The sequence below is a fragment of the Bos grunniens genome, chromosome 5, assembly GCF_055505025.1.
Source record: "Bos grunniens cultivar Pamir isolate PY7600 chromosome 5, Bosgru_T2T1.0, whole genome shotgun sequence".
Taxonomy (NCBI): domain Eukaryota; kingdom Metazoa; phylum Chordata; class Mammalia; order Artiodactyla; family Bovidae; genus Bos; species Bos grunniens.
Window position 1 is genome coordinate 101,306,732 of NC_141169.1, and position 13,836 is coordinate 101,320,567.

At 38.6% G+C, this 13,836-nt stretch overlaps 1 pseudogene across 1 annotated transcript; it reads left to right on the forward strand.

Annotated features, from left to right (window-relative positions):
* Nucleotides 1–682: 682 nt before the first annotated feature.
* LOC147372758 (heme-binding protein 1 pseudogene) lies at nucleotides 683–1,738 on the forward strand (annotated as a pseudogene). Its single transcript, XR_015164906.1, has one exon. The product of XR_015164906.1 is annotated as a heme-binding protein 1 pseudogene (transcript).
* Nucleotides 1,739–13,836: the final 12,098 nt, after the last annotated feature.

Consider the following 13,836-nt stretch of genomic DNA (forward strand, 5'->3'; position numbering starts at 1 on the left):
TGAATTTGTTCTATTAGTCCTGGACAATTATATTACCTACAGACATTAATAATCATGGCCCAGATAATCATGATGGTGTGATCACTCACCTAGAGTCAGACATCCTGGAGTGTGAAGTCAAGTGGGCCTTAGGAAGCATCACTATGAACAAAGCCAGTGGAGGTGACTGAATTCCAGTTGAGCTATTTCAAATCCTAAAAGATGATACTGTGAAAGTGCTGCACTCAGTATGCCAGCAAATTTGGAAAACTCAGCAGTGGCCACAAGACTAATAAAGGTCAGTTTTCATTCCAATCCCAAAGACAGGCAGTGCCAAAGAATGTTCAAACTATTGCACTCATCTCACATGCTAGTAAAGTAATGCTCAAAATTCTCCAAGCCAGGCCTCAGCAATATGTGAACCATGAACTTCCAGATGTTCAAGCTGGTTTTAGAAAAAGCAGAGGAACCAGAGATCAAATTGCCAACATTCACTGGATCATCAAAAAAGCAAGAGAGTTCCAGGAAAACATCTATTTCTGCTTTATTGACTATGCCAAAGCCTTTGACTGTGTGGATGACAATAAACTGTGGAAAATTCTTCAAGAGATGGGAATACCAGACCACCTGACCTGCCTCTTGAGAAACCTGTATGCAGGTCAGAAAGCAACAGTTAGAACTGGACATGGACCCTTTTCCCCTACCCCGTGTTTCCCCGTGTGTCCTGAGCACCACGGCGACACCATGTTGGGCATGATCAAGAACTCGCTGTTCGGGAGCGTAGAGACTTGGCCTTGGCAGGTCCTGAGCAAAGGGAGCAAGGGAGATGTCTTCTATGAGGAGAGGGCCTGTGAAGGCGGGAAGTTTGCCACAGTGGAAGTGACAGATAAGCCTGTGGATGAGGCTCTGAGGGAGGCAATGCCGAAAGTCATGAAGTATGTGGGAGGCTCCAATGATAAGGGACTCGGAATGGGGATGACAGTTCCTATTTCCTTTGCTGTGTTCCCCAGTGACGATGGGGACCTACAGAAGAAATTAAAAGTCTGGTTCTGGATTCCAAACAAGTTTCAAAGCGACCCACCAGCTCCCAGCGATGACAGCATTAAGATCGAAGACAGGGAAGGCATCACTGTCTATTCCACGCAGTTTGGTGGTTATGCTAAGGCAGCTGATTACGCTGCCCAAGCCATCCAGCTGCGGTCCGCCCTGGAGAGCACAGCCAAGTACCAGACTGACTTCTACTTCTGCACTGGGTATGACCCTCCCATGAAGCCCTACGGACATCGCAACGAGGTTTGGCTGGTGAAGAGCAGTGAATGAGTCACTGGCTGTGCCCCAAGCTCCGCGGGGGTCTGCATCTGTGCCCACTTCCCCTGGGAGGAAGCAGTGCCCCCGTGCCGCTCCAGCAGAACCAACTTCCCTTCAGAGCCAGTCACTGCCAATTTCCTGAGATAAGCACGGTCCAGATGCTGAGGCTCTGTTTCTCTTGGTGGGAAATAACGTACCCACGATACACATGCGTCCTTCTAACTGACTTATAGACAATTCAGTGGTAGGCCAGAAAAACCCAGCAGCATTTTTCCAGCTCTCTGGATCCCCTAAAAACAGATATTTACAAATCATGAAAACTGTATTTTTATTAATCCATGGAAGAAGTGTGATTTACGCGTGATCTTTCATATGTAATTCTTAGAAGAGCTTTCTTTAAAAAGAAGCCAAAAATAAAGATCTTTGACTTAAAACAGCTGAAACAAACAAAAAAAAAGAACTGGACATGGAACAACAGACTGGTTCCAAATAGGAAAAGGAGTACATCAAGGCTGTATATTGTCACCTGCATATTTAACTTATATGCAGAGTACATCATGAGAAATGCTGGACTCATTGAAGCACAAGCTGGAATCCAGATTGCTGGGAGAAATATCAATGTCCTCAGATATGCAGGTGACACCACCATTATGGCAGAAAGAGAAGAACTTAAGAGCCTCTTGATGAAAGTGAAAGAGGAGAGTGAAAAAGTTGGTTTAAAGCTCAACAGTCAGAAAACTAAGATCATGGCATCCAGTCCCATCACTTCCTGGGAAATAGATGGGGAAACAGTGGAAACAGTGGCTGACTTTATTTTGGGGGGGGCTCCAAAATCACTGAAGATGGTGACTGCAACCATGAAATTAAAAGACGCTTAATCCTTGGAAGGAAAGTTATGATGAACCTAGACAGCATATTAAAAAGCAGAGACATTACTTTGTCAACAAAGGTCTGTCTAGCCAAGGCTATGGTTTTTCCACTAGTCATGTATGGATGCGAGAGTTGGACTATAAAGAGAGCTGAGCGCTGAAGAATTGATGCTTTTGAACTGTGGTGTTGGAGAAGACTCTTGAGAGTCCCTTGGACTGCAAGGAGATCCAACCAGTCCATCCTAAAGGAGATCAGTCCTGAGTATTCATTGGAAGGACTTATGTTGAAGCTGAAACTCCAATAATTTGACCACCTGATGCAAAGAACTGACTCATTTGAAAAGACCCTGATACTGGGAAAGATTGAGGGCAGGAGGAGAAGGGGACGACAGAGGATGAGACGGTTGGATGGCATCACCGAATCAATGGATATGAGTTTGGGTAAACTCCGGGAGCAGTGATGGACAGGGAGGGCTGGTGTGCTGTGGTTTGTGGGGTCGCAAAAAGTTGGACATGACTGAGCGACTGAACTGAACTGAACAGACACTAATGTGCCTTTCTTAAGTTGGCCCAGGCACCCTACATATTTGTCTTTTTTTTTTTTTTTACTTCAGAAGAGCTTTAATCATGAAATATAGTCCAAGAAAAAGAGGTATCACTTGCATCAGTGCAACTCACATTTGCCTTGCCTTTCTCTTTTAACAGTCTTTGCTGTATTTGTCTTAGCAAAGTGACAAATTATTAGCCATTTGGAGTGTATGACATTAAAATTTCCCTGTAAGCAGAATTCACTTTTATTTAACAGGTCCATGGTGCTAATGATCCATCTTCTGGTGATCATTCATATTTTATAAATCACCAACTGAAAGCATTAGTTTTTAAAATAATTCTTGATCTTAAATTCTTGGTTTTAAAATCTACTATAAAGTTTGTATCTATAGTATTTAAATAACTTGCAATCAATTTATTGATTACATAACAAATTTCTAGTTGTCTAACTTAAGGGCGGTAATCTTGCAGGATGGAAATGCAGCAACAATGACAGCCACATAAAAAACACTATGTGAAACAAGAGTTGAAATATGGGTTCAAATGTCATATTGGTTAGTAAAATGCACCTCTAGTGAGCAAACTATTTATTTGAGGTTTAAAAAATCTCTTACATTTGTTTCTGTACAGTGTTCACAGTGCATATATTTAAATTGAGCTTGCTAAATGAATTAATTCTGAAATATTGAATTAAATCAATTAAATGTGTTTAGTTAAGAGTTTTTTTTAATGCTTCTCATATTTCCCTTTCACTGTTTGTGTCTTCTTACAATCATTTATCATAGAAATTCTTCTTAGATATATATATATAAAATATATAATATGTGACATATATTATATGTCATATAATTGAAACATTTCTCTAGCAATAGATATTTTAAGATATTTGAAAGAAAAGATGTTATGTGAAAGGATTAGAGAGATTACACCATTCATAGGAATGGGGAATATAGATATGTTATGAAGAACCATGTGAGATGGAAGGAGAAAATAAAATCATCAGTTAAGTAGCAGCATCAGTAGACAAGAAATAAAAATTATAAGCTTGACAATAAAGGATAATTAGTTTTGAGGTGACTTTTAAAAAGCAGTCAAAGTTCAAATTGAATATAATCAGAAATAATATATCCATGAATTATAGTTGTCAGGTATATTCACTTTCAAAATGACTATATATGTGTGTAATTGTGTGCTTTTGTATAGAAATATACGGTAGGAAAAAGGGAAGATAGTATTTCCACAGCAAGAGATTTTACCTTACATTTCTGTAAATATAACTGAATTATAATACTCTTCTTTTATCATAAACACAGAATTAGCTTGGGTAAACATTACATTAATACTAAATCTTTGTCAGTTTGCTTTTTGCATTTAGGTCTACAATCCATGAAGAAGTTATTTATGTATGGTATCATAGGGATCAAATTATCTTTTTTCATGTGATAGCTAAGCACTTCAGACCACAAAATTAACATAGGTTGCCTACACCTTACAACAAACACTACTTCTGTCTATTAAGGCAACATCAAGCTAGAAAAGAAAAACTAGGACCAGTGTCCAAGCCCAATTATTGGAAACAGGATCACCTAGTCAATACCTTGATATATCATTAAATAGTCTTTATTTGTGAATGGATATCTCCACTTTGTTCCATCAATTCAGTCAGTTTAGTCGCTCAGTCATGTCCAACTCTTTGCAACCCCATGGGCTCTATGCAGCACACCAGGCTTCACTGTCCATCACCAACTCTCGAAGCTTGCTCAAACTCATGTCCATCAAGTCAGTGATGCCCTCCAACCATCTCATCCTCTGTCGTCCCTTTCTCCTGCCTTCAATATTTCAGGGTTATCATAAGGGTTTTTCCCAGTGAGTCAGTTCTTCGTATCAGGTGGCCAAAGTATTGGAGCTTCAACTTCAGCAACAGTGCTTCAAGTGAATATTCAGGACTGATTTCCTCTAGGATGGACTGGTTTGATCTCCTTGCTGTCCAAAGGACTCTCAAGAGTCTTCTCCAACACCACAGTTCAAAAGGATCAATTCTTTAGTGCTCAGCTTTCTTTATGTTCCAACTCTTACATCCATACATGACTACCAGAAAAACCATAATATGACTATATGGACTTTATTGGTAAAGTATTATTTCCATTTTTTAATATGCTGTAAGTGTTGGTCATAGTTTTTCTTCCAGGGAGCAAGTGTCTTTTAATTTCAAGGCTGCAATCACCATCTGCAATGATTGTGGAGCCCAAGAAAATAGTATAGGACATAACTTTATTCTATATATCTGCTTTTCTTTCTGTAGCATGGCATTACACTCTCTAAATTACTATAGGTTTGTAACTATTGATGACTGGTAGAGCAAGTTTTACAATCTTGTCCTTTGTTAGGAGTGCCTGGCTTACTTACAGATGTGTGAAGAATTATGTAAACTTATGTCAGTTTGTCAACTTTATTTAAAAATTTGTTAAGATTTTTGAATGGGATTGCAATGAATTTAAAAATTAATTTGAGGTATTTCCCAAGATGGCGGAGGAGTAGGACAGGGAGAACACTTTCTCCCCCACAAATTCATCAAAAGAACATATAAAGGCCGAGTAAATTCCACAGAACAACTATTGAATGCCAGCAGAGGACATCAGGCACCCAGAAAAGCAACCCAAGACTTCGAAAGGAGGTAGGAAAAAATATAAAAGACAAAAAAAGAGACAAAAGAGGGAGGGACGGAGTTTCATCCCAGGAAGGGAGTCTTAAAAAGAGAGAAGTTTCCAAACACAAGGAAACCTTCTCACTGCCAAATCTGTGCCGAGCCTTGGAAGCACAGAGGGCAACATAACAGGTAGGAAAAATAAATAAACAATTAAAACCTGCAGATTGCGAGCCTTATGGTAACTCCCCCAGAGGAGAAGCAGCGCAGACGCCTGCACACGCCACTAGCAAGCAGGGGCTGGGCAGGGAGGCGCTGCGTGGGCTGCATCGCTTAGAGTAAGGATCTGGCCTGAATACCCTGAGCCCTATCTGAGCGAAATAATTTGGGCTAGCAAACAAGACTGTGGGATATCTACCACGCGAAAAGCCAGCCCTAACCTAAGACACCGCCAGGCCCATGCACAGAACAAAGGACTGAACAGAGATAGCCAGCTGCAGACCATCCCCCTCTGGTAACAGGCAGCCAGAGCCAGAAGGGGGCAATCGCAGCCCCAGAGAGACATTATCTATAAAACTGTAAGCAGGCTTCTTTGCTAACTAAAACTTCTTGGGGGTCTGGACAGTCAACATCTGCCTGAGAAGGTGTGCCGGTTGTACACCTAGATAAACTAGCGGCAGGGAGGTGATAAGTCGCAGCAATAGCGCTTGCCAAACACCTCATCACCTGAGCTGCTCGGACCTGGGACGGGCACAAAACGCAGGCCCAACCGAGTCTGCGCCTCTGAGGATTACCTGAGTGCCTAAACCCGAGCGGCTTGGACCTGGGAGGTGCAGGCAGCCCAGGGCCGGCCACGGATGGTTCCTGGCAGAGCAACCTAGAGCCTGAGCAGTGTGGGCAGGGAGGCTACACGCGCCGTGAGCTGGGGCAGATCCAGTGTGGCTGAGGCACTGTGAGCACACGCCAGTGTTACTTGTTTGCAGCATCCCTCCCTCCCTCCCCACAGCGCAACTGAACAAGTGAGCCTAAAAAAAAAAAAAAAAGTGTCCGCCACCGTCCCCTTTGATCAGAGCAGAAACCAGACACTGAAGAGACCAGCAAACAGAAGCTATAACAGAGGGAACCGCCTTGGAAGCTACAGGCAATAGATTAAAACCTTGTGGTTAGTACCGACTACATTAGGAAGGGGCCTATAGATCTTGAGAAATATAAGTCAGACCAAGGAACTAGCCAAAAATGAACTGAACCCACAATACTCACAACAAAACCAGAGAAAGTCCTAGATATATTTTTACTATTTTTACAATCATTCTTTTTTTTTCTTTTAATTTTTTAAAAAAATTTTGAGTCCTCTATTATTCCTTTAGTTTTCACTTTTATAACCTATTACTTTGTAAAAAAAACAAAACAAAACAAAAAAAACTTATTTTTTTAAAGCAAACTTCATATATACATTTTTTATAAATTTTTTGACCTTTTTTTTTTCTTCTTCTTTTCTTTAACATTGTATTTTTGAAATTCCAAACTCTACTCTAGATTTTTATTTATAGCCTTTTGGTATTTGTTATCAATTTTTTACCTATAGTTTTTTTTTTTTATAATTTCTGTGACTTTTTTTTTCTCTGTTTCTTTCTCTTCTTCTTTTATATAACATTGTATATCTGAAATTCCAAACTCTACTCTAGATTTTTAATTTATGCTTCTTGGTATTTGTTATCAATTTTGTACCTGTATTTTCTTTATAATTTTTGCGACTTTGTTTTTGTTTGTTTGTTTGTTTTTTGCTCTTTATTTTTCGTCTTCCTTTTTTTAACACTGTATTTTTGAAATTCCAAACTACTCTAGGTTTTTAACTTTTGCTTTTTGGTATTAGTTATCAATTTTGTACCTATATTTTCTTTATAATTTTTGCGACCTTGTTTGTTTTTGTTTATTCATTTTTTCTCTCTTTCTTTTCCTTCTTCTTTTCTTTAACATCGTATTTTTGAAACTCCAAACTCTACTCTAGATTTTTAATTTTTGCTTTTATGTATTTGTTACCAATTTTGTACCTTTAAGAACCCAGTCTTCAGTACTCATTTTTCACTAGGGAGCGAGATCACTGGTTTGACTGCTCTCTCTCCCTTTGGACTCTCCTTTTTCTCCACCAGGTCGCCTGTGTCTTCTCCCTAACCCCTCTCTACTCTACCCAACTCTATGAATCTCTGTGTGTTCCAGATGGTGGAGAACACTTAAGGAACTGATTACTGGCTGGATCTATCTCCCTCCTTTTCATTCCCCCCTTTTATCCTCCTGGCCACCTCTGTCTCTTTCCTCCTTCTCTTCTCTGTATAACTCTGTGAACATCTCTGAGTGGTCCAGTTGTGAAGTGCACATAAGGAAGTGATTACTGGCTAGCCCACTCTCTCCTCTATTGATTCCATCTCATCTCATTCGGGTCACCTCTAAGTCCCTCCTCCCTCTTCTCTTCTCCATGTAATGCTGTGAACCTCTCTGGGTGACCCTCATGGTAGAGAAACTTTTCATCTGTAATGTAGATGTTTTATCAATGGTGCTGTATAGAAGGAGAAGTTTTGAAACTACTGTAAAAATAAGACTGATAACTGGAAGCAGGAGGCTTAAGTCCAAACCCTGACTCCAGGGAACTCCTGACTCCAAGGAACATTAATTGACAGGAGCTCATCAAATGCCTCCATACCTACACTGAAACGAAGCACCACACAAGGGCCAACAAGTTCCAGGGCAAGACATACCAAGCAAATTCTCCAGCAACAAAGGAACACAGCCCTGAGCTCCAAGATACAGGCTGCCCAAAGTCACCCCAAAACCATAGACATCTCATAACTCATTACTGGACACTTCATTTCACTCCAGAGAGAAGAAATACAGCTCCACCCACCAGAACAGAGACACAAGCTTCCCTAACCAGGAAACCTTGACAAGCCACCTGTACAAACCCACACACAGCGAGGAAATGCCACAATAAAGAGAACTCCACAAACTGCCAGAATACAGAAAGGACACCCCAAACTCAGCAATTTAAACAAGATGAAGAGACAGAGGAATACCCAGCAGATAAAGGAACAGGATAAATGCCCACCAAACCAAACAAAAAAGGAAGAGATAGGGAATCTACCTGATAAAGAATTCCAAATAATGATAGTGAAATTGATCCAAAATTTTGAAATCAAAATGAAATCACAGATAAATAGCCTGGAGACAAGGATTGAGAAGATACAAGAAAGGTTTAACAAGGATCTAGAAGAAATAAAAAAGAGTCAATATATAATGAATAATGCAATAAATGAAATTAAAAACACTCTGGAGGCAACAAATAGTAGAATAACAGAGGCAGAAGATAGGATTAGTGAATTAGAATATAGAATGGTAAAAATAAATGAATCAGAGAGGATAAAAGAAAAACGAATTAAAAGAAATGAGGACAATCTCAGAGACCTCCAGGACAATATTAAACGCTACAACATTCGAATCATAGGGGTCCCAGAAGAAGAAGAAAAAAGAAACACCATGAGAAAATACTTGAGGAGATAATAGTTGAAAACTTCCCTAAAATGGGGAAGGAAATAATCACCCAAGTCCAAGAAACCCAGAGAGTCCCAAACAGGATAAACCCAAGGCGAAACACCCCAAGACACATATTAATCAAATTAACAAAGATCAAACACAAAGAACAAATATTAAAAGCAGCAACGGAAAAACAACAAATAACACACAAGGGAATTCCCATAAGGATAACAGCTGATCTTTCAATAGAAACTCTTCAAGCCAGGAGGGAATGGCAAGACATACTTAAAAAGATGAAAGAAAATAACCTACAGCTCAGATTATTGTACCCAGCAAGGATCTCATTCAAATATGAAGGAGAAATCAAAAGCTTTTCAGACAAGCAAAAACTGACAGAATTCTGCACCACAAAATCAGCTCTCCAACAAATACTAAAGGATATTCTCTAGACAGGAAACACAAAAACGGTATATAAATTCAAACCCAAAACAATAAAGTAAATGGCAACGGGATCATACTTATCAGTAATTACCTTAAACATAAATGGGTTGAATGCCCCAACCAAAAGACAAAGACTGGCTGAATGGATACAGAAACAAGACCCCTACATATGTTATCTACAAGAGACCCACTTCAAAGGAGGGGACACATACAGACTGAAAGTGAAAGGCTGGAAAAAAATTTTCCATGCAAATAGGGACCAAAAGAAAGCAGGAGTAGCAATACTCATATCAGATAAAATAGACTTTAAAACAAAGGCTGTGAAAAGAGACAAAGATGGTCACTACATAATGATCAAAGGGTCAATCCAAGAAGAAGATATAACAATTATAAATATATGTGCACCCAACACGGGAGCACTGCAATATGTAAGACAAATGCTAACAAGTATGAAAGGAGAAATTAACAATAACACAGTAATAGTGGGAGACTTTAATACCCCACTCACACCTATGGATAGATCAAATAAACAGAAAATTAACAAGGAAACACAAACTTTAAATTATACAATAGACCAGTTAGACCTAATTGGTATCTATAGGACATTTCATCCCAAAACAATGAATTTCACCTTTTTCTCAAGCGCACATGGAACCTTTTCCAGGATAGATCACATCCTGGGCCATAAATCTAGCCTTGGTAAATTCAAAAAAATAGAAATCATTCCAAGCATCTTTTCTGACCACAATGCAGTAAGATTAGATCTCAATTACAGGAGAAAAACTATTAAAAATTCCAACATATGGGGGCTGAACAACACGCTGCTGAATAACCAACAAATCACAGATGAAATCAAAAAAGAAATCAAAATTTGCATAGAAACGAATGAAAATTAAAGCACAAAAACCCAAAACCTGTGGGACACTGTAAAAGCAGCCCTAAGGGGAAAGTTCATAGCAATACAGGCATACCTCAAGAAACAAGAAAAAAGTCAAATAAATAACCTAACTCTACACATAAAGCAACTAGAAAAGGAAGAAATGAAGAACCCCAGGGTTAATAGAAGGAAAGAAATCTTAAAAATTAGGGCAGAAATAAATGCAAAAGAAACAAAAGAGACCATAGCAAAAATCAACAAAGCCAAAAGCTGGTTCTTTGAAAGGATAAATAAAATTGAAAAACCATTAGCCAGACTCATCAAGAAACAAAGGGAGAAAAATCAAATCAATAAAACTAGAAATGAAAATGGAGAGATCACAACAGACAACACACAAATACAAAGGATCATAAGAGACTACTATCAACAATTATATGCCAATAAAATGGGCAACGTGGAAGAAATGGACAAATTCTTAGAAAAGTACGACTTTCCAAAACTGGACCAGGAAGAAATAGAAAATCTTAACAGACCCATCACAAGCATGGAAATTGAAACTGTAATCAAAAATCTTCCAGCAAACAAAAGCCCAGGTCCAGACGGCTTCACAGCTGAATTCTACCAAAAATTTAGAGAAGAGCTAACACCTATCCTGCTCAAACTCTTCCGGAAAATTGCAGAGGAAAGTAAACTTCCAAACTCATTCTATGAGGCCACCATCACCCTAATACCAAAACCTGACAAAGATCCCACAAAAAAAGAAAACTACAGGCCAATATCACTGATGAACATAGATGCAAAAATCCTTAACAAAATTCTAGCAATCAGAATCCAACAACACATTAAAAAGATCATACACCATGACCAAGTGGGCTTTATCCCAGGGATGCAAGGATTCTTCAATATCCGCAAATCAATCAATGTAATACACCACATTAACAAATTGAAAAATAAAAACCATATGATTATCTCAATAGATGCAGAGAAAGCCTTTGACAAAATTCAACATCCATTTATGATAACAACTCTCCAGAAAGCAGGAATAGAAGGAACATACCTCAACATAATAAAAGCTATATATGACAAACCCACAGCAAACATTATCCTCAATGGTGAAAAAATTGAAAGCATTTCCTCTAAAGTCAGGAACAAGACAAGGGTGCCCACTTTCACCATTACTATTCAATATAGTTTTGGAAGTTTTGGCCACAGCAATCAGAGCAGAAAAAGAAATAAAAGAAATCCAAATTGGAAAAGAAGAAGTAAAACTCTCACTGTTTGCAGATGACATGATCCTCTATATAGAAAACCCTAAAGACTCCACCAGAAAATTACTAGAACTAATCAATGATTATAGTAAAGTTGCAGGATATAAAATCAACACAGAGAAATCCCTTGCATTCCTATACACTAATAATGAGAAAACAGAAAGAGAAATTAAGGAAACAATTCCATTCACCATTGCAACGGAAAGAATAAAATACTTAGGAATATATCTACCTAAAGAAACTAAAGACCTATATATAGAAAACTATAAAACACTGGTGAAAGAAATCAAAGAGGACACTAATAGATGGAGAAATATACCATGTTCATGGATCAGAAGAATCAATATAGTGAAAATGAGTATACTACCCAAAGCAATTTATAGATTCAATGCAATCCCTATCAAGCTACCAACGGTATTCTTCACAGAACTAGAACAAATAATTTCACAATTTGTATGGAAATACAAAAAACCTCAAATAGCCAAAGCGATCTTGAGAAAGAAGAATGGAACTGGAGGAATCAACCTACCTGACTTTAGGCTCTACTACAAAGCCACAGTTATCAAGACAGTATGGTACTGGCACAAAGACAGAAATATAGATCAATGGAACAAAATAGAAAGCCCAGAGATAAATCCACCCACGTATGGACACCTTATCTTTGACAAAGGAGGCAAGAATATACAATGGATTAAAGACAATCTCTTTAACAAGTGGTGCTGGGAAAACTGGTCAACCACTTGTAAAAGAATGAAACTAGAACACTTTCTAACACCATGCACAAAAATAAACTCAAAATGGATTAAAGATCTAAACGTAAGACCAGAAACTATAAAACTCCTAGAGGAGAACATAGGCAAAACACTCTCTGACATACATCACAGCAGGATCCTCTATGACCCACCTCCCAGAATATTGGAAATAAAAGCAAAAATATACAAATGGGACCTAATTAAACTTAAAAGCTTCTGCACAACAAAGGAAACTATTAGCAAGGTGAAAAGGCAGCCTTCAGAATGGGAGAAAATAGTAGCAAATGAAACAACTGACAAACAACTAATCTCAAAAATATACAAGCAACTCCTATAGCTCAACTCCAGAAAAATAAATGACCCAATCAAAAAATGGGCCAAAGAACTAAATAGACATTTCTCCAAAGAAGACATACAGATGGCTAACAAACACATGAAAAGATGCTCAACATCACTCATTATCAGAGAAATGCAAATCAAAACCACTATGAGGTACCATTTCACGCCAGTCAGAATGGCTGCGATCCAAAAGTCTACAAGCAATAAATGCTGGAGAGGGTGTGGAGAAAAGGGAACCCTCTTACACTGTTGGTGGGAATGCAAACTAGTACAGCCACTATGGAGAACACTGTGGAGATTCCTTAAAAAAACTGGAAATAGAACTGCCTTATGACCCAGCAATCCCATTGCTGGGCATACACACTGAGGAAACCAGAAGGGAAAGAGACACGTGTACCCCAATGTTCATCGCAGCACTGTTTATAATAGCCAGGACATGGAAGCAACCTAGATGTCCATCAGCAGATGAATGGATAAGGAAACTATGGACCATATACACAATGGAGTATTACTCAGCCATTAGAAAGAATAAATTTGAATCAGTTCTCATGAGGTGGATGAAACTGGAGCCTATTATACAGAGTGAAGTAAGCCAGAAAGAAAAACACCAATACAGTATACTAATGCATATATATGGAATTTAGAAAGATGGTAACAATAATCCTGTGTATGAGACAGCAAAAGAGACACTGATGTATAGAACAGTCTTATGGACTCTGTGGGAGAGGGAGAGGGTGGGGAGATTTGGGACAATGGCATTGAAACATGTAAAATATCATGTATGAAATGAGTCGCCAGTCCAGGTTCGATGCACGATACTGGATGCTTGGGGCTGGTGCACTGGGACGACCCAGAGGGATGGTATGGGGAGGGAGGAGGGAGGAGGGTTCAGGATGGGGAACACATGTATACCTGTGGCGGATTCATTTCGATATTTGGCAAAACTAATACAATATTGTAAAGTTTAAAAATAAAATAAAATTAAAAAAAAATTAATTTGAGGCTTTCCTAGCAGTTCACTGGTTTAAGACTCCACTTCCACTGCAGCGGGCATGTGTTCAACCACCAGTTGGGAACCAAGATCCAGCATACTATGCACCATGGCCAAAAAGTTTTTTTAATTAATAAAGAAGTAAATTCAAGAAGAATGCCACACTTACAATATAAGCTCTCTAATCCTTAAACAGGATATGTCTATTATTTGTATCAATATTTCATAGTTTTGTTAAATGTCTTTTGCTAGACCTATTCCGTAATATTTGATTTTTGATACTGTTGAAATTAT